The sequence below is a fragment of the Bactrocera oleae genome, chromosome 2 (assembly GCF_042242935.1).
Source record: "Bactrocera oleae isolate idBacOlea1 chromosome 2, idBacOlea1, whole genome shotgun sequence".
NCBI lineage: Eukaryota > Metazoa > Arthropoda > Insecta > Diptera > Tephritidae > Bactrocera > Bactrocera oleae.
The window spans coordinates 49,099,063-49,119,349 of NC_091536.1; the positions used below are offsets into that span (position 1 = coordinate 49,099,063).

General features: G+C 32.2%; 1 protein-coding gene across 5 annotated transcripts in view; it reads left to right on the top strand.

Moving 5' to 3' along the window:
- Positions 1-227: 227 nt before the first annotated feature.
- Positions 228-20,287, top strand: part of Cad86C (Cadherin 86C) — a 72,012-nt gene continuing 51,952 nt past the window's right edge. The window contains exons 1-2 of one of the 5 annotated variants that reach the window (XM_070113104.1): positions 228-582; positions 1,432-1,668. The gene's annotated coding sequence lies outside the window, so the exon portion shown is untranslated. Of the gene's footprint in view, positions 583-876; positions 1,669-20,287 lie in introns of those variants that run through there. The other 4 variants (XM_070113105.1, XM_070113106.1, XR_004976366.2 and 1 more) reach the window with 4 other exon arrangements.

The window sequence follows — 20,287 nt, forward strand, 5'->3', positions numbered from 1 at the left end:
TGCGTATAATTTTTAATGTAGAGTATACAAAAGCCACGTCCAAACTATCTCATTGGACAAAGCTTAGTTAGCTATCAACATTTTCTCAGTAATAATATGAGAGTTGTGAACGGCACAAAACCGGTCCCAAAATCGAAAAGTCCTAAATAACACTTATAAATATACTTATATAAATGTCAATTTATGTATATACATACATATTTACACAACCACTTAGGTTTTTGTCTCTCATTACAGGTTCGTTGATCTGTTGAGCTTCAGATCGAAGAAAATATGTGGAGAGCAAGCTTCCATGAGGCATATACATACATATATGTACATAATAGCAGTGGCCTCAAAGTAATCAAAAGTATTTCTGCTCGATTAGTTGCCAGTACTATTTCGACCCTCTAACTGGATTGAATAGCTCGGAATATGTTAATGGTGTCAATGATCTGGCATTTACTCTTTTTGTGAGCTTGCAGTGTTTTTTTAGATCAAAAATTAATATTTAATAATAATTTACTTAAATTAAAATCCGCGCTTATATCAAAGAAACATTTCGTCGAAATGATGGTGTTAATTTCATAAATATTTTCATACGTATGTATATACACATCTGTAGTTACGTGTGTGCACATTTGTATTGATATCATATAAAATGTGAAAATTATAAGTCGTGGAAAAAATTCATTTGGATATACTATGTATATGCATTTATATATTGCTACAAATACATGGATACATACACAATCTACCACCTTTCTACAACATTTTTGATATATCGTACAAATATATATATAACACTGATTAAAATATTATGCTTGTTTTATTTTTGGCTCATAAGTTAATATATTTCGAAATAAATGTTTGTACATATAAATCCATATACATATGTACATATATAAATATAACAAACATGTGTATATAACCATGCATATAAATCTCTGCAAAACCGGAATTTAAAATTCGTATTGCTGTAAATTCAGTATACATACATACATAGGTATAAAATCTGTGTATTCACGAATGAGATTCCATGTGTGCTTATGGGCCATGTCGTTAGTGTATGTGTTACGATCGTTGTTTTTAATTGCAACGCGTTCTGTTCATAAGTCATCAACATGACAAATTGATTAACGCTGTTTGTTTTTGTTTTAATTATTAACCGAAAAAAATTTTACCGTTTTATGTTTTAAATACAACAAAGTTTAATAGTGTGTGGCACAAGCAGTGATAGTTTTTGTGTACCATAATAGCAATTTTCATTTTGACAACCGAATATAAATATACATAAATGTGTGTATATAACAACTGAAAAGATTTTAAAATAATACTGCAGAAAGCAAAAGTGATTTCTTTGATTTTTCTTTCGTTTTTATTTACAAAATTATATACATACATATGTACATATACACGAATTCAACTAACTAATGCGAAACATATGTATAGGCATAATAAAAAATACAAAATAAAATACCAGTACAGACAGAAATCATATTACTCTGAAACTGTATGTATATTCGTCTGTAAATGTATTCTGGAATTGCCGTAATGATTACATATTTTATATAATTACATATAAAATTCTTCATAGAAATTTATGGAGCTAGCAAACTTTGAAATGACAACAAAAAACTTCACTCATCATACTTATTACTCATTAGTGGGAAAAATATTTACACGAAGGTAAATTCTACTCAAAACTGTAATGCAACTGATATTACGTTATTTTATGACTAATTTATTATACGTATAATATTTGTAAAGATACAAATAAGCATATATAATATTTTTATTGAGGTATGACCCGTGGCGGATTAAGCTTTTTGCCGCTCAAGGCCCTGTCTGATTAGCCGCCCTTTTCAAAGAAAGAAATTTTATTTATTTGAGTCCATTCATATTATTTAGATAAATTATTTACTTCATTAAAATATAATTATTAAACAATACAAATAAATATTAATAACATTGACTGTTATACATTTTTATACTCTCGCAACCTGTTGCTACAGAGTATAATAGTTTTGTTCACCTAACGGTTGTTTGTATCACCTAAAACTAATCGAGTTAGATATTTGGGGTATACTTATATAAATAATCAGGAGACGAGTTGAAATCCGGGTGACTGTCTGTCCGTCCGTGCAAATTGAGTAAAAATTGAGATATCTTTATGAAACTTAGTAGACATGTTTCTTGGTACCGTGAGACGGTTGGTACTGCCACGCCCACAAAACGCCATTAATCAAAAACAAATAAATTGCCATAACTAAGCTCCGCAATAAGATACAAGACTGTTATTTGGTACACAGGATCACATTAGGGAGGAGCATCTGCAGTTAAATTTTTTTTTAAACTAACTCCTAAACCGCTAATGTTATAATAACAAAATTCACTGGAAGTAAATGTTTTTAGAAACTCTACCCACAGTGTGAAAATAGTTGAAATCGGGTGACAAGCCCGCCCACTCCCCATATAACGGTACTGTTAAAATATACTAAAAGCGCGATAAACCAAGCACTAAACACGCCAGAGACATTAAATTTTATCTCTGGGATGGTATGAGATGACTTTATGGGAACCGCGTTCAAAATTAGACAGTGGGCGTGACACCGCCCACTTTTAGGTGAAAACCCATATCTTGGGATCTTTTTAACGGATTTCAACCAAATTTGGTACATAACGTTCTTTTCATATTTCTATGTCATAGTGCCAAAATGGGCGAAATCGGATTACAACTACGCCTATTTCCTATATAACACCATTATCAATTCCATCTGATTCTTTCACTTTCCACTATGTATATCAAGCAACCATGATTATATCGGGTGAATTTACGTGAATAATACGTTTAAAGTATGCCACCTTGTGACCAAAATTGTCTAAATCGAACCAAAACTGTTCAAGCCCCTTAGTACTAAATATGTGGACCCTGGTGCCTATAGTTGGCCTTCTACCGAAAATATCAGTCAATCCACAAAGAAATCTCAAACGAGTATACCATTCGACTTTGCGAGAGTATAAAATGTTCGGTTACAACCGAACTTAGCCCTTCCTTACTTGTTTAAAAATAATTTTATTTCTACTTCATTATTAGAAAATTGAAATTTCAATAATTCCTCTAAAACATTTATTGATTAATTTATACTAAAATAGTAATCATATAAATTATTAATAGAAGCATTAAAAATTAAATTTTGTGGTTCAATTGACTTAAGATATAAAAATATTTCTTGAAATGATAAATTATTAAAACAATTATTTATTATTTTAATACAATTTTTAACTATTTGTATCCCAGAATTTAAAAGGTGAAGACAGCCATATTGATGTATCCAAGATATGTTGTATTGGTGCTGTAGGATGTTGTTTGATGAAATCTATTATTTGTTCTAACTTTCCTTTTTTTTACGCCTGGAATTTGGTTGATTTGCTTGCGCGCAGCAATATAATTCAAAAATATTGCGAAAATAAAACGTTAACTTTGTTAAATTTTTATTTTCTTTGAATTATTTTTATTTTTCCAAAAATTGGGTATAGAATGAATATATTGATTTATTTTATTCTATAGGAAACATTTTGAAGAAAAAAATATTTTTATATACAAACAAAAAGATGAATTTTAAATGAATACTCAATATCAATTTATATATGTAAATTCTCCATGATTTATTGAACACCGGAGTCATCGAAAATAAAATTGGAAAAATTGTGCAATTTTTACAGCATTTTAGATAAAAGATTCACTTTACTAAAGATACAAAAAGTCAACAGAGCTTTGAAAATTCTTCAAAAAAAGAATTGCATTTTATTTCATAGAAACTTATCCGTAAATTTATATTAAAAAAAGCAAAATAAATAACGGAAATATATTATCGTTACATTATATCAGGTTTAAATTTGACATTCTGAAAAATTTGCCGTCCCCCAAATTGTGTCGCCCTAGGGTATGATATATTTTAATTTTTGTTTTATTTGTACAATATTATTCGTTTAAGTCATAATGTCATATAATGATACACAAAATTATCATATATTAATTATACTCATATAGCAATGTATTAGGAGAAATATGAAAAATTTCTTAAGACAAGTAAGGGAGAGCTAAGTTCGGGTGTTACTCAACTTTGAATACTGCCGCAAATTTCCAAAGATAAAAGCCGGAGAAATAATTTCAGGTGTGTTATATAAAATATATAAAAAGATATTCCATAAAAGTTAAACCTTCATTGACCTACAAAATCTCCAATGGATTACAATCATATCGTTTCACACTAACTTATATTATATTGTACAAGTATGGCATATACTCATATAGTTTCATTATTATATTAGGTCAAGTAAAAGTTCGTCTCGTAGAAGGCTGCGTCCCTATTGGCAAAAAACTCGGAGAGCCAATTTTCACAGGCCTCTCTTGAGGCCAACTTTTCCCCATTAAGCGTGTTCACCATGGACAGGAAAAGATGGTAATCACTTGGTGCCAGGTCCGGACTATAAGGTGGGTGCATTAGAACCTCCCATCCGAGCTCCCGGGCTGGCGTTGCCGTGATGGAACACAATTCGGCCTCTGTTGATCAAAGATATGTTATCTGCGTTTGACCATAGGGGAGCAGTTCGTAGTAGACGATTCCTTGCCAATCCTACCAAACACACAGCAAAACCTTCCTGGCCGTCAATCCGGTCTTGGCCACTATCTGGGCCGCTTCCCCGAGCTTTGACCATGACCGTTTGCGCTCGATGTTGTCGTAAGTGACCCATTTGTCATCGCCAGTCACAATCTGTTTCAGAAACGGGTCGATTTTGTTGCGATTCAGCAGCGATTCGCAGATGGAAATTCGGTCCATCATGTTTTTTTGCCAAACATCGAGGTTATGCAAATGGTTGCAAACGGTTTTCTGGGTTATCCTTAGTTCCTCAGCAATTCAATAAGTGCTCACGTGACGGTCTGTTTCCACTATTTCCATGATTTTATCGCAATTTTCGATGACAGGCCTCCCGACGCGTGGTGCATCTTTGACATCGAAATTACCGGAACGAAACCTAGCAAACCACTTTTGTGCTACAGGTTCGTTTACAGTGTGGAGCCCATAAACTAAACTAATTTTTTCAGCCGCCTTGGCTGCTTTTTCGCCTTGATCGAAGAAAAATTGTAAAATATAGCGAATTTTCCTTTTGCTGGTGTCCATCTATGACGAGCGCTCACAACGTACTGAGTCAATCAATCGAAAAACTTTCAAAGACAAACTTTTAGCGCGAATAAACACGTAACACTAGTACTATGGACAATAACGCCATCTCTTATTAACCGAACGAACTTTTTACTTGACCTAATATTTTCCTTCTTCTTCTTTCGGAAAATAGTATATCGGACATATTGGGGCTAGAAAAAGGTCTGAACTGATTGCATTCATTTTAGCATTATTTAAGTATACTCAAAAAAATTTTTGGACGCAATTTTAAGAATACCTACAACTCACACACTCGCAACTAAATAAACCAAATTTCAAATTCAAATTTGGTTTTAACAATAAATAAAATTGAAAATATAATTAAATTAATTTAAAAATTCCATAAGAAGTTGCCACTAAACGGCTTAACTTACATAATTAAGACATGTTTTTAACATTTGCATTTAAAAATATAGCATTTTGGCTTTTTGATCGTCCAATTCGCTTAATATTATTCTGGCCGTAGAAAATAACCTTTCAGGAGGCACTGATGATTCTTAGCATCCTAATTTTTCACGCACAATTGGTGACAGATACGGATACTTATAACCATCGTAAAGGGGGAGTAGAGAAAGAATCAGCTGATCGATGTAAACAAAGCTACAGCTGAGAGGGGTCCATGGAGAAACGTCAAGTCCGCCTAGGGGTTAAATTTCTATTGACAGCCTAGATGGCCGACTTTTTACCGGAAAATGGTTGCATCTTGCTATTTTCTTTTAATTTATGAAAAAGTTGTCCAAAAAATATTGGTTATATGCAAAACTTTAATATGTTTTCAAAATAAAATAAGTTTATTTTAATATATGTTTTTAAAGGAGCGGCTATTATTGGCAAATTTTAGAGTAATTACGATATATATTTATGCCTTTTTTAACTGTGGTAACTTAATAAATATTCACCACAAAAAAATGTAAGGTGCTATTAAGCCAGAGAACTTAGTTCATTTAAGTTCTCTGATTGAATGACAGTGTTGCGCAAGCTAATTTTAAAATACTTTTTAAAAAAGAAATATATGTACCGTATTTTATACCCGTATATCATGTTTTATACAATAAAGATATTGCAACTACTTTATTTTAGGAGTCTATATATTTAAAAACTAAACTTAGAACTATATAACAATATGGTAATTTATTTATGTAAAGAGTTATATGTAAAATATTGTACATATTAAAATCGCTACATGCTGAAGTACAGAGACAGCTACCTGATATACCTACAGTATTTTATACTATAAAGATATTGCAACTTCCAAAAATAATTTATTTTAGAAGTCTACATATTTAAAAACTAAACTAAGAACTATATAATAATACGGTAATTTTGTATGTCAAAAGTTGTAATAAACTATTGTACATATATCCACCGTTAATTGCTGATATATAAAATGTAAATAAAATTTGTGATTAAATAAATATATTCTTAAATTAGAGAAAACATCGGCACAGTAACTATTTCTTGATATAAGTACAATGATAAATTTTGCTTTATTGTTTAAATGAATTATTACCACTTGTATGAAAATGATAAGTTTTGCTTTTTTGATTATATAAATTCTTATTACTTATAATATCAAATTCTGTTACAATAGTTATTTCTTCCCGTCCATTCATAGTTAAATTGTATTTTCAGTTTGTCCATTAATAAGTTATTTAAAATGTATACTCAAAAGTAAAACCTCTATAACGAAGAGTCGCATATACGCATTTGCAATACTTTGAAGAAGGCTGCCACTTATATCATATCTATTCTGCTATTGCGATCACAAGTAACTCTATTATACTGTAATAAAATCGCAATTTCGCAAAGCGAACTGCTATCGAAATTCACGCGATAACAATCACAGTGAAAAAATCACTGGTAGTGACATTACTATGTAGTTTATGTGAGCTGAGGTAATTCGCTAACCCATTTCACATACCCTTCATTAGGCTATAGTATATCCAATATTATACTTTCATTTATTTTGCTAAGATATCTTTCATCATTACCTTTCTAAATGGTATAAAGCCAATTTTAAATTGGTTTATGGGGCTAAGTTTTGTTAAGGAACCTTACAGTACAGATCGTAATATGTTTGTAGTGTAAAGCTAACCGGATGTTTGAAAACCCTAATATTTAGTATATGGGAGCTAGGGGAAATATTCACGAGATTTGACCCATTTGGGGCGCAAGGACCTATTATTAGGAAAAGGCGCTCCCTGAATATCATTAAAATATTTTCTACTGGAAGTTCTAAAATGTTATTTAAATTAGGTATATGTGAGCTAGGTGAAGTATGGAGTGGATTTTATCTATTTTTAACACAAGGGCACGATGCCACGCGTACTGTCCAATTTTTACACCGATTCCTGCGAATCTTTTAAACACCAACTGTGTTAGGAAATGTAATGCTTCTGACGTAATTATTTAGTGATTTGTCGCACATTTAGTAGTTTTCAATATAACCGTTTTCGCAGTGATTCAAATATTCACATGCTTAAAATATTGCTACTTTCTCTACATGTTGATGTACACCATCTGCGTTAGGAAATGTAATGCTTCTGACGTATTTATTTAGTGATATATCGTACATTTAGGAGGTTTTCACATAACCGTTGTATGGGGAATGGGCCGAATAATCGAGTTCAAAAGAACTTAATCCATAATTAGTTTCATAGATGTATTGTGCTTTTGTAAACTATGAAAAAAAATACTTTATTTCTTGAAATATTTCATGATCTGAAACTTATATTATGCGATTACCGCTCGAAATGCGCATTGAAATGTTAGATAACTATTATTAATTTATACTATGGCTCATGGTCTCATTATTTGATATTAATATCACATCATCAATATCATATTATTCCTGTGGGAAAGTTCATACCGATAACATTATTTATTAATTGCCAAAATCTCCATAGCAGGCAAATATTGTTATGAGGAATTCCCATTTTTAACGCGTGTTCTAAAAATGGCCAATGCCCCGTTATGGTTGCTGTAAGTCAATATATATTTTTCCTGGACCTATTTAAAAAGTAATTAGTTCTTGTCTGGTCATATTTTGGCTATTTTTGTTTCACTATATTGCATGTAGCTGTAGAATTCCATCTGTTCTGAGAATTCAAATTGCGTATTTAGCTCCCTCTAGATCGTTCCTAGTGGGTACGGTATTGTCTCCGCCTCAAACTCGTCTAAAAGGCTTCTGACTTGGCCAACTCGTTTGATTTTTCGTTGCCGAAAATGTTCCTAAGGCCGGAAACCCAAATTATGGACATGTGGGTTGACCTGCCAGTGAGCTTAAATACTTTTTATATTAGTTGACCACGCTGAATAATGCAATTAAAGTATGCCACCTTGCGGCCAAAAATTGTCTAAATCGAACCAAAACTGTTCAAACCCCTAAGTACTAAATATGTGGACCCCAGTGCCTATAGTTGACCTTCTACCGAAAATATCAGTCAATCCACAAAGAAATCTCAAACGAGTATACCATTTGACTTTGCGAGAGTATAAAATGTTCGGTTACATCCGAACTTAGCCCTTCCTTACTTGTTCTATATTCATTTTCCAGCTCAGTTTGGTATCAACCTTGTAGTTTTGTTACCCTATCATAATGGTTCCATCTGTTTTTTCGTGCAAGCAATAACTTGGATAAAAATTAAGATATCTTCATGAAACTTAGTAGACGTGTGCCTTGGCAGCCAAGAGGGGTTGGTATGGAAGATGGGCGGAATCAGTCCGTTGTTACAACCACAAAGCGTAAATATATAAGGGCTATAACTAAGCTTCAAATGAAGATGCAAAACGATTTGGTTCAAGGTATCGTTGTAGAAAGGGCATCTCTATAGAGTTTAATGATCATATCTCAGACTAAACTTTTTCAATCTAACATGCTGAAAGGAAGTATTTTAGAAAACTTCTTTATCTACTGTAAAAAACGGTTAAATTATATGATAACAAAACCCACTCCCCATATAACGGTTATGTTGAAAATTATTAAAAGTGCGATAACTCATTAAGTAAAAGCGTCAGAGACATAAAATTTTCTACCAAAGATGGTACAAAAAATACGCAACTTTGCCATTTGAGTGAAATCCCATACCTCAGAATCTACTTAACCGATGTCAAACTAATTTGTTACATGATTTAGTTTTCCTTTCTTATGTTACGTTATATGGACGAAATCGGGTTACAACCACGACTACTTCGCATACATAACAATTTTAAATTTCATATAATTCTTTCACTTTACAGTATACAAATCGAAAACCAATGATGTTATCGAAATAATTTCGAAGTGTATTAAAGATTTGCTATCTAACGACCAAAAATAGTCGAAAACGGACTATAACTTTTCAAGTTGCCAGATACCAAATATCTGGACCTCAGTGCCTACGGCAAACTTTTTACCGAAAATATCGGTCTATCTGTGATGCACCTTAATGAAATTTAGAAAGCATCTTTTCCTAGTAATGGCGTAATGCCAAAAATGGATAAATTCGGGTAAATACTTTCCTTAGCCAAATACACCCGATATAATGATTTCCCACTCTCTATCTGACTTTAAACCGTTTATGTTGGTCAATAAACCATATGTGATATTTGAATGCTTTCATAAACATAATGTGGTTTAGCGCTGCAGATGAATTAAATTGGTCTAGACAGTATACTAACCTTATCCCTAATATAATGATAGATATAATGACTTTCGTTTCACTGGTTCATTTTTTTTCATATACTCAATAATATATAAATTTAATATTTATCCTTTTTGCTGAATTTTTATCACATATTTATATATATGTTATTTGACATATTTGTATCTCGGAAAAAAAATATAGTAATGATACCAAGTGGGGTTACGATATATAATATAATATAAGTTAATAAAATACCAAATATCATAAACGAGTAATCCTCCTTCACCCTTTCGTCGAATAATGAATTCTGAAATTTTTCGCAATGTTTTGAATATACCATATTTACTCACTTTTAAATTGTTGTAAGTTCATGTAACCTTGAATGTTCTTTTGATCCTTCGTCGAATAATAAATGCTGAAATCTTTCGCAATGTTTTGAATATATAATACCATATTTACTAACATTTAGATTGTTGTAAAATTATTTAACCTTGAATGTTCTTTTTGACAGGTTATAAATAAATGAATAAGTTCTTATATATAATATTTAGGTAGAGTTTTTTAAGAGAATCGGCATCGGTCAAAGTATAAATTTTACAACAGTTAATATTTATTTCCTTATGTACTAATAGCAGATACAAAATTTGTAAATAAATGCACAAAAACCGTAAGCGAATGACCTTGTCTGACCTACATCTACCGACTCTACTAGTTAAAAGTAGTTTGGTTGGATTTCAAACAAGATACCTATGCAAATGCTCATGAATATGTATGTTAAGTGTGATCTCTGCAGTCAAATATCATACTGGATAGGAAAATATCAATTTATAACCAGAAATGCCCATAGAAAATAAAACCTATCAGAAAATATCGATTTAAAAATATATTTTCGAAATTAAAATTATAACTAATATTGATACAATTTTTTCTGTCTTTTTAATTTAAAATGATGATATTTATATGTAAATCAAAATTTAAATTTGGATATTTTGGATTTGGATCGTTGGCAACAAGTTTACGAACAAAACGGCGCATATTTGAAATATATATATGTATATTAGGCCTATATATATATATATGTATATATATATAATATATAACTTATTATATATTGTATCTTACAAATTTTTTTATAGTTTTTATAAGGTAAAAGTTAGTTGATTTATATATGTATGTATACGTTCGAACGCGAAAACAGCAGTTGAATGCAAATAGAAATTGTATATTAGTTATGTATATTTTTAATAATAAACATACTGTACCCTTGCAACATGTTGCTACAGAGTATAATAGTTTTGTTAACCTAACTAATTGAGTTAGATATAGGGCTATATATACATATATAAATGATCAGAATCAGAAGACGAGTTGAAATCCGGTTGACTGTCTGTCCTTCCGTCCGTTTTTACAAGCTGTAACTTGAGTAAAAATTAAGATATCTTGATGAAACTTGGTACACATGTTTCTTGGCACCATAAGAAGGTCGGTATTGTAGATGGGCAAAATCGGATCTGCCACGCTCACAAAACGCCATTAATCTAAAATCAATAAATTACTAAAAGCTCCACAATAAGATACAAAACTGTTATTTGGTACAACGAATCCCATTAAGGAAAAGTATTTGTAGAAATGTAGTTGATTGGTAAGTGACATTATTATGACATGCCTATGTTACAGTGCAAAAATGGACAAAATCGAATTAAAACAACGCTTACTTCCCATGTAACACAAATCTAAATTCCACCTGTTATTTTGATTTTCTAATCAAATCAAGCACTAATGATATATTTGAACAAAACTTTGTAAAAAGAGTGCCTTTAAGATATGCCATCTCAAGTCTAAAAATTTCCAAAATCGGGCCATAAGTGTTCAAGCCAGTGTTAATTGTTGACTTTTTACCGAAATTATCGTTCAATGTACAATATATATAATTGAAATTCGGATTTCTGTCCTTTATTTAAACCGTTAAGGTTGGTCAAAATGTGTGATATTTAAATTAAATTAAATGAACAAGTTTTCTAAATATATTATACGGTTTAACGCTGGAATGGTTCTAAACCTCATATTCCTAATATAACGAATTCCGATTCTCTAGTTGACGTTTTTCCATCAACTCAATGTATTAAGTTTAGCCTCTTCGGTCGAGTTATTATCAAATGTATAAGTACAAGTATTATATATCTCATTTGAAGGTGTTTTAATACAATTTTAGCTGACGTGAACTAAAATATAGCAACATACGTAAGTCTATGTTTATGGACTTCAATATAAGTCAAGAAGATACCAAATTTGATTGTAATTTATTTCCGATTTCATCGAATAATGGATGTTTAATTCTTTCACAACATTTCTTAATATTAAGTTTTGCCAGCACCTAAAGGACTTTTTCGGGCTTTGATTCTTGTAAGTTGCAAGTGTTTAAAATTTTCGGTTACACCCGAACTTAGGACTTATTACTTGTTTTAAATTATATATTTTATTTTTAATTATTTTGAATTTGCAAATACTTTAAAGTATCGGGAAGAATTTTAATTTATATTCGCTAGCACTAAACCATATCATTATAAAAAAACTTGTAAATTTAATTTCATTAAAATAGCACATTTTGACCAACCTGAACGGTTTAAAGTCAGGTGGAAAGATTGAAATCAAGTAATGAGGTATATTGAGGACAAAGAAAGGAATTTTTTACACACCGAACTACATATTCATCATACAACGAGAATCATTATATGTAGTACGAGTATATGGGAGTTGCGGATAGTATTGACCCGAGTTTATCTATTTTTATCAATACCACATACTTTTAACTGTCACATACTAATAAAACTCAATCACATACTTTTTTATATATTTATGGATATAACTCACGTTTTGGCCGATTTATACGGTATAAAGTCACCCGCAAGTTCGAAAATCTTTATACTAGGTATATGGGGCAAAGGGAAGTTTTAACCTTATTCTACCCATTTTTAACATTTAGACATACTATTATCAGGAAAGGATTCTCTCCGAATTTCAATTACAATATTTAGGCACTGCGGTCCTATCCTGTATCTTAATATACGGCTTAGTATGGCACTTTTTATACTCTCGCAACCTGTTGTTACAGAGTAGATTAGTTTTGTTCACCTAACGGTTGTTTGTATCACCTATAACTAATTAAGTTAGATATAGGGTTATGTATATACAAGTATAATTGATTAGGACGAAGAGACGAGTTAAAATCCGGGTGATTGTCTGTCTGTCGTGCAAGCTGTAACTTGATATCTTTATAAAACTTGGTACACATGTTTCTTGGTACCATAAGACGGTTGATATTGCAGATGGCCATAGCTAAGCTCCACAATAAGGTACAAGACTGTTATTTGGTACACAGGATCACATTAGGGAGGGGCATCTGCAGTTTAAATTTTTTTTAAGTGGGCGTGGTCCCGCCCATTAATATATTTAATACGCATATCTCCTAAACCGCTCAAGCTATAATAACGAAATTCACTGAGAACAAATGCTTTTACCACCTCTATCGACAGTGCTAAAAAAGGTGAAATCGGATGAAAACTCCGCCCACTCCTCATATAACGGTACTGTTGAAAATTACTGAAAGCGCGATAAATCAAGTAATCTACATGCCAGAGACAATAAATTTCATCTGTGGGATGGTATAAGACGACTTTATGTGGTCCGATTACGGCCTATTGTAGATGGCCAAAGTTCTTATGGTACCAAGGAACATGTTTACCAAGTCCTGATCATTTATATATACATAACCCTGAATATAACTCGATTAGTTTATAGTACGACGGTTAGGTGAACAAAACCTTTATATTCTGTAGCAACATATTGCAAGAGTATAAAAATACTCAGAGCCAAAATGTATTTTACCATCATAATGCTATCAGATCCTTCTTGTGCCCAAACATATATTGTAAACTCACGTAATTGTCTTATTATTTTATAATTTTTCAAATTTTAGAATTTTGTTTGATCTGAATTGGTATCACGACACCTTTCTCGTTTGCGTTCATTGGAATCGAAATTCCTTAAACAAACTCTGTTTCAAAATTATAGTTCAAATTTTCGGAAACTGTCCTTTTGTAACATAAGCTTTAATGTGCATAAAATAATAAATTGATTTTAATATAGCTAATTTACATACGTTTGAACTTTTAATTAGTTCTTCTCTATGCCTATCTCGAATAGTTTTAGGTGATCGTTCACGGACGAACAGACAGGTGATCTGTAGCATCAGGTGGGTTTTTATATTGTGACATCAAAGTAACCAATGCTTATAGATACATGTTCCGATTCAGATAGATACATACATACAATTTCAAAATTTTTAGTTGAATTCTGTTAAATTTCGTCAGGCCATTTCGCGAAGCGGTGTCAAGTGCGCTGGTCCGCCGCGGCCTGGCGTAAACTCGCTTTTCTCAAAGCCAGATTTTTTTTGGTGTAGGCATTAGCCTACAGGACGCCAAAAAAAAGTTTGTTCAAAAATATTGCAAATTGTTTATTTAAAAAAATAATTAGCAACAAGAAAATGTTTTCTACTTCCGACCACGGATGTAGAAAAATGTACAGATTAAAAAAATATATGTTTCGTTTCCGGTTTAGGATATAAATATACGCTAGGACTTCCACCATGAGGACGTGTCGCCGCCAAACTACCGCCATTGTTCGGTACCCCTCTTCGCCACCTTTACATGGATCCCCAAAAAAATGTGTAAAGCTTCAATAAATTTTCTCCGACAAATGTGCAATTGCATCCTTTCACCTATTATGCTTTCCGAGAAAAAATTCTAGAAAAAACCGCAGGGTTTCGGGCAAACAAGTTAGAAACCCCCTTAATGCCTAAAATATGTGAAATTTGTCTACGAATTACCCCAACTCACATATTGTACATATAATGATTTTCGTTATTCTAAGATTTAAGCGTTAGATATTTATAAATAGTTTGAAAATATGTTCTCAAGAATACCTGGGCAATGTCAAAAGTTAGTGCAATCAGCTCAGACCTTTTTCTGGAAGTAATGAGTTAGTGTAGGTCTCATATTCCTAATACAGGGTATGCCAAATAGCGTTCTAAGATTAAAAAAAACACTCTAATTGTTAAGAAAATTCAAATGTTTTTTATTTAATGTGAAGTAAAATCGACACGATTAAGTTCTGAATATAACATCATTCAAATGGCCTCCACGACTTCTTTTGCAGGAACGATCTCGATGAACCCAAGTTTTTAATATAATTTTCGCTGACGGGAAGTAAAATATAGTCACGAAGCTAAGTGTTTTGCCAAAATCAGAAGGTATTTCCTCAGCTTTTATCTTTGCGAGTTGCGAAAGTATAAAATGCTTCTTCCTTTGCTGTTTGGTTTTACACGTGGTGAAAGACGTGCCAAAAACATTTGGTAATATTTCCAAAAAAAATTTGCAAATGGTCATGTAATATTCCGGTCAAAGAATTTATCAATAAAAAAAACGAATCAATATCAATAAAAAAACAAGTAAGGAAGGGCTAAGTTCGGATGTAACCGAACATTTTATACTCTCGCAAAGTCAAATGGTATACTCGTTTGAGATTTCTTTGTGGATTGACTGATATTTTCGGTAGAAGGCACTGGGGTCCACATATTTAGTACTTAGGGGTTTGAACAGTTTTGGTTCGATTTAGACAATTTTTGGCCGCAAGGTGGCATACTTTAATTGCATTATTCACGCAAAGTTTTATCACGATACAGTCATTGTTGCCTAATTTGCATAGTGGAAGTGAAAGAATCAGATGGAATTTAAAATGGTGTTATATGGGAAGTAGGCGTGGTTGTAGTCCGATTTCGCCCATTTTCGCACTATGACATAGAAACATAAAAAGAACGTTATGCACTGAATTTGGTTGAAATCGGTTGAGCAGATCTCAAGATATGGGTTTTCACCTAAAAGTGGGCTGTGCCACGGCCACTGACTAATTTTGAACGCGGTTCCTATAAAGCCAATTTATACCACCTCAGAGATAAAATTTAATGTCTCTGGCGTGTTTAGTGCTTGATTTATCGCGCTTTTAGTAGTTTTTAACAGTACCGTTATACGGGGAGTGGGCGGAGTTGCCACCCGATTTCAAGTATTTTCACACCATCAATAGAAGTGCTAAAAACATTTGCTTCCAGTGAATTTTGTTATTATAGCATTAGCGGTTTAGGAGATATGCACATTAAACCTATTAGAAGCGGGACCACGTCCACTTTTTAAAAAAAAATTTTAACTGCAGATACCCCTCCCTAATGTGATCCTGTGTACCAAATAACAGTCTTGTATCTTATTGCGGAGCTTAGTTATGGCAAGTTATTTGTTTTTGATTAATGGCATTTGGGGGCGTGGCAGTGGTCCGATTACGCCCATCTGCAATACCAACCGTCTCATGGTACCAAGAAACATGTCAACCAAGTTTCATAAAGATATCTCAATTTTTACTCAAGTTAGAGCGTGCACGGACGGACGGACGGACGGACGGACAGACAGTCACCCGGATTTCAACTCGTCTCTTCATCCTGATCATTTATATATACATAACCCTATATCTAACTCGATTAGTTTTAGGTGATACAAACAACCGTTAGGTGAACAAAACTATTATACTCTGTAGCAACAGGTTGCGAGAGTATAATAACGTAAAATCTTGTCTGCATAAAGCTGTTTAAATGCAGTGTATGATTTCGGAACCTGAACAAGTGAGACCAACAGATTTCTCCAAGCAGTTGAAAAATATCCGATTTAAAGAAGTTTCAATAAATTTTTTTAGAATACATTGGATTTGCTGTGAAGTAATTCCGTTCTTTGGCAATAAATTAATACATCTAAACTTTCGCGACTATTATTCTTACAAAATGAACGATAAATTAGTTAAATCGAGAGTTATACTTGTACATGATCTTTGCTATCCTTTGCACGAAGAAGCGGATATTAAAATAATTTACCATCGAAATTTTAATAGTGCATTCTTGAAACATGTATCTATCTGAATCGGAACATGTATCTATAAAAATCGGTTATTTTGATCTCACAATATAGAAGCCAACTTTAAGCTATAGTATATGCAATCTTATACGCTCAGTTAAATTTGAGAAGAGATCTTACATATTGACTTATACCTATATACAGTATAAAGCTAACCGGAAGTGTGAAAATCTTTTATTAGTATTGTATATGGGAGATAGGTGTAATATTGACTCGATTTTATATATTTTTGACATTACTACATATTATTAACAGAAGCAGATGCTCTTTGAGTTTAATTAAGACACCTTCAGATATTGACCAATATATCATACATAAAAGGTATAAAGTCAACCGGATGTTTGAAAATCTTTATATTAGTTATATGGGAGCTAAGACATATTTTTTTGATATAAAGGTTTGCAACACCTGAAAGTACCTGTCCGCCTTTGATCTTTGAAAATTGCGAGAGTATTAAATGTTTGGTTACATCTGAACGAGTAAGGAAGTTTATATAGGATATAAATTTATAAAATTAAGTAAAAAAGTTAAGCATAACAATATTCCAAAATGTTTAGATCTGGTTTTAAACGATTGTTTGAAATCCCAAAGCGCACGTGCATGGATTCGAAGTGTGTGCAAGTGTATCACCCCCATCCTAAATAAGCCATGTTCCAAAAGTGGACTTCTACGTAACGAAATGTTGTTTGTCTTAGCCCCCATGTAACTAATAGCAGGATTTTCGAACATTCGTCTGACTTTACTCCATTTGATTGGTGATGGTATGTGAGGTACCTTAATGAAACAGTGGGAGCATTTTTTTAGTCTGTGGCATGTTAGTAGTATGTGGTATTGGAAAAAATTAATAAAATCGGGTTAATACTACCCACAAATTCCATATACTACGCATAATGCTTTTCGTTATTCTAACCAGTTTTATGCCGAATATGTCGGTGAGTGAGTATTAATATTTTTTTTTATATATAAAATTGCTTCAAAATATGTTCTCGAGTATAGCTGAGCAATGTCAAAATTAATATATTTCTCTATCCCCAATATATATATGATTTCCGTCTTTCCCCCTGACTTTACACCGTTCCGGTTGATCAACGTGATATTTTAACGAAATTAAGTGGAAAAGATTTCTTAAAAATTATGTGATTTGACGCTGAATTAGAATGAAATTAGTTATACTAAGTCTAAACCTCACACCTTCATATAATGAATTCCGATTCTCTGGTTGACGTTTGCCACCTAAGCTTATAATATAAAATTTAGTCACTTTGGTGGAGTTAATATCACATTCATACTTATGTATATCTCACTTCAAGCAATAAAACTGAGACTAAGTTTATGGCCTTTAATATAAGTCAAGAAGATACCAAATTTGATTGTAATTTAATCACGATATCATTTAATAATGGATGTTTAATTCAACATTATTTAATATACGGTTTGGAGGAATTTTCTGGCCTTTGATTTTCCCAGCTCACATGTACTACTTGTGGTATAATTTTTTTTGTCAATTTGATAATGTAATGAAATTAAATGGACAGTTTTTCTTATAAATAATGTATATCGCTGCATATGAATGAAATTGGTCTAGACTTTGTTTAAACCTTATAACCCTAATATACTGATTTCCGCTCCTCTGGTACAACAGCAACCTCATATACCCTACATATTAAATCTAACCCCTTTGGTTCAGTTTATATCACATATACCATGTTTGAGTTAAATAGCTTCTTTTTAAATAAGTTAACATTTCGGAGAAAAAAATAGTATTGACACAAAATAAATCTATGATCAATGACATAAGTTAATAAGATACCAAATAATAATCGAGTAATGAATGTTGAATTCTTTCGCAACATTTTTATACTTTTGCAACATGTTGCAACAGAGTATAGTTTTGTTCACCAAAGAGTTGCTTGCACCACCTAAAGTGATAGATATAGATTTCTATATACATATATTTCTTCTAATATTTGGTGATAATCAGTGGTTAGTTATATGTTCTCAGCCATCATGTTGAACTTATTATAAAATATACCAGACAACAATGCTAAAAAAGTTTCTTGGAGTGCTGGACTTTGTATAGAGCAAAAAAATCTTTCTAGAAAAAATTGCATGAAATAAATATTAGTAATGTAGTATCAAAAGGGCTAAAGACCCTTGTTATGTGGTTATAGATAAACTGCGACCCCATTGGTTTACATGCTACTGTCTATTATTTCAGTTTTGCGACACATTTTAATATGAAGGTCATGAGGTGAACTGTAAACTCAAGAAAATTATATTTTACCTAGCGCCGTTGGCAGCTTATGAAAGGTTTAGATATTAAGACAGAAAGAAGAAAATCTAAATATCTGCTCTACATATGTGTATACCATACTTAATTATATGTAAGTTATTGTTAATTTAGCCTTCATGGGCAGACCCTTCAAAATAGGTACCATAGATCCCCCTGTTTTAGAAAGCGTTTAACAAAAGTAATTTACGGAGGGGTCTTCCGAGAACTTAATTTCAATACAATGAAATAAACTACTAATTTCTAAAATATAAATGTAACTAATATTATGTATTATTATTAGTGAATAGCTAAGTAATATGTATATAGGTATACAAAAGTACGTAAGCTGTACCAACATGTTGCAAGAGTATAATAAATAGCAGTACACTGTGTTTGTAGTTTCAGTTTCACTAGATGTCTTTACAAGCAAAGTGTTTTATTCAAACTAATTTTAGTGTATTAGTTATATAGTGTTTAAAGTATTATTATATACAGTGACGAGCAAAACCGTATTATATACAGTGGCGAGCAAACACATATACATATGTGCACCAGTATACCATAGTACCTATACACGGAACAGGAAAGGAGTCATAGCAAGGATTCAATTACAGTGAGAGAGCAGCACCTAGGATCCAACTTTTCAGACCGGGACGGACTGAATTATATAAGTATTATCTATAAGTATTTTATATTATAAGCTATTTATTATTTATTAATTATCCCTACATTAAGTAGAAAACCTGTATTACTAAGTCGTCTTTAGAATAGAAGACGTATAAGAGTTCTTCGTGCAAACTCTTTATATAGAGATAGTGAGCAGTCACAAGATACTGTAAGTCACGCTAATCGTAGATTAGATTCCGATGTACGTCTGTCCGAACAAATTATCAATACAAATCAACATAGAACCAAGCGGGCAAATCTCGAGGTACAGTCTTTTGAACAAAATTTAAATACTGTTAAACTTAGGGCAAGACGTCTAAATCCCCAAATCTGCTCTTAAGAGCAAATAAGAAATACTCGAGGTCATAGATCTCGGCGTGAAGACACCGAGGTTCGATCTGTTGAGCAAATTGCAAATACTGTTCAACATAGAACAAGGCGGCAAGATCCCCAAATTCGCTCTGAAGAGCAAATAAGAGATACTCGAGGTCATAGGTCTCCTGAGGT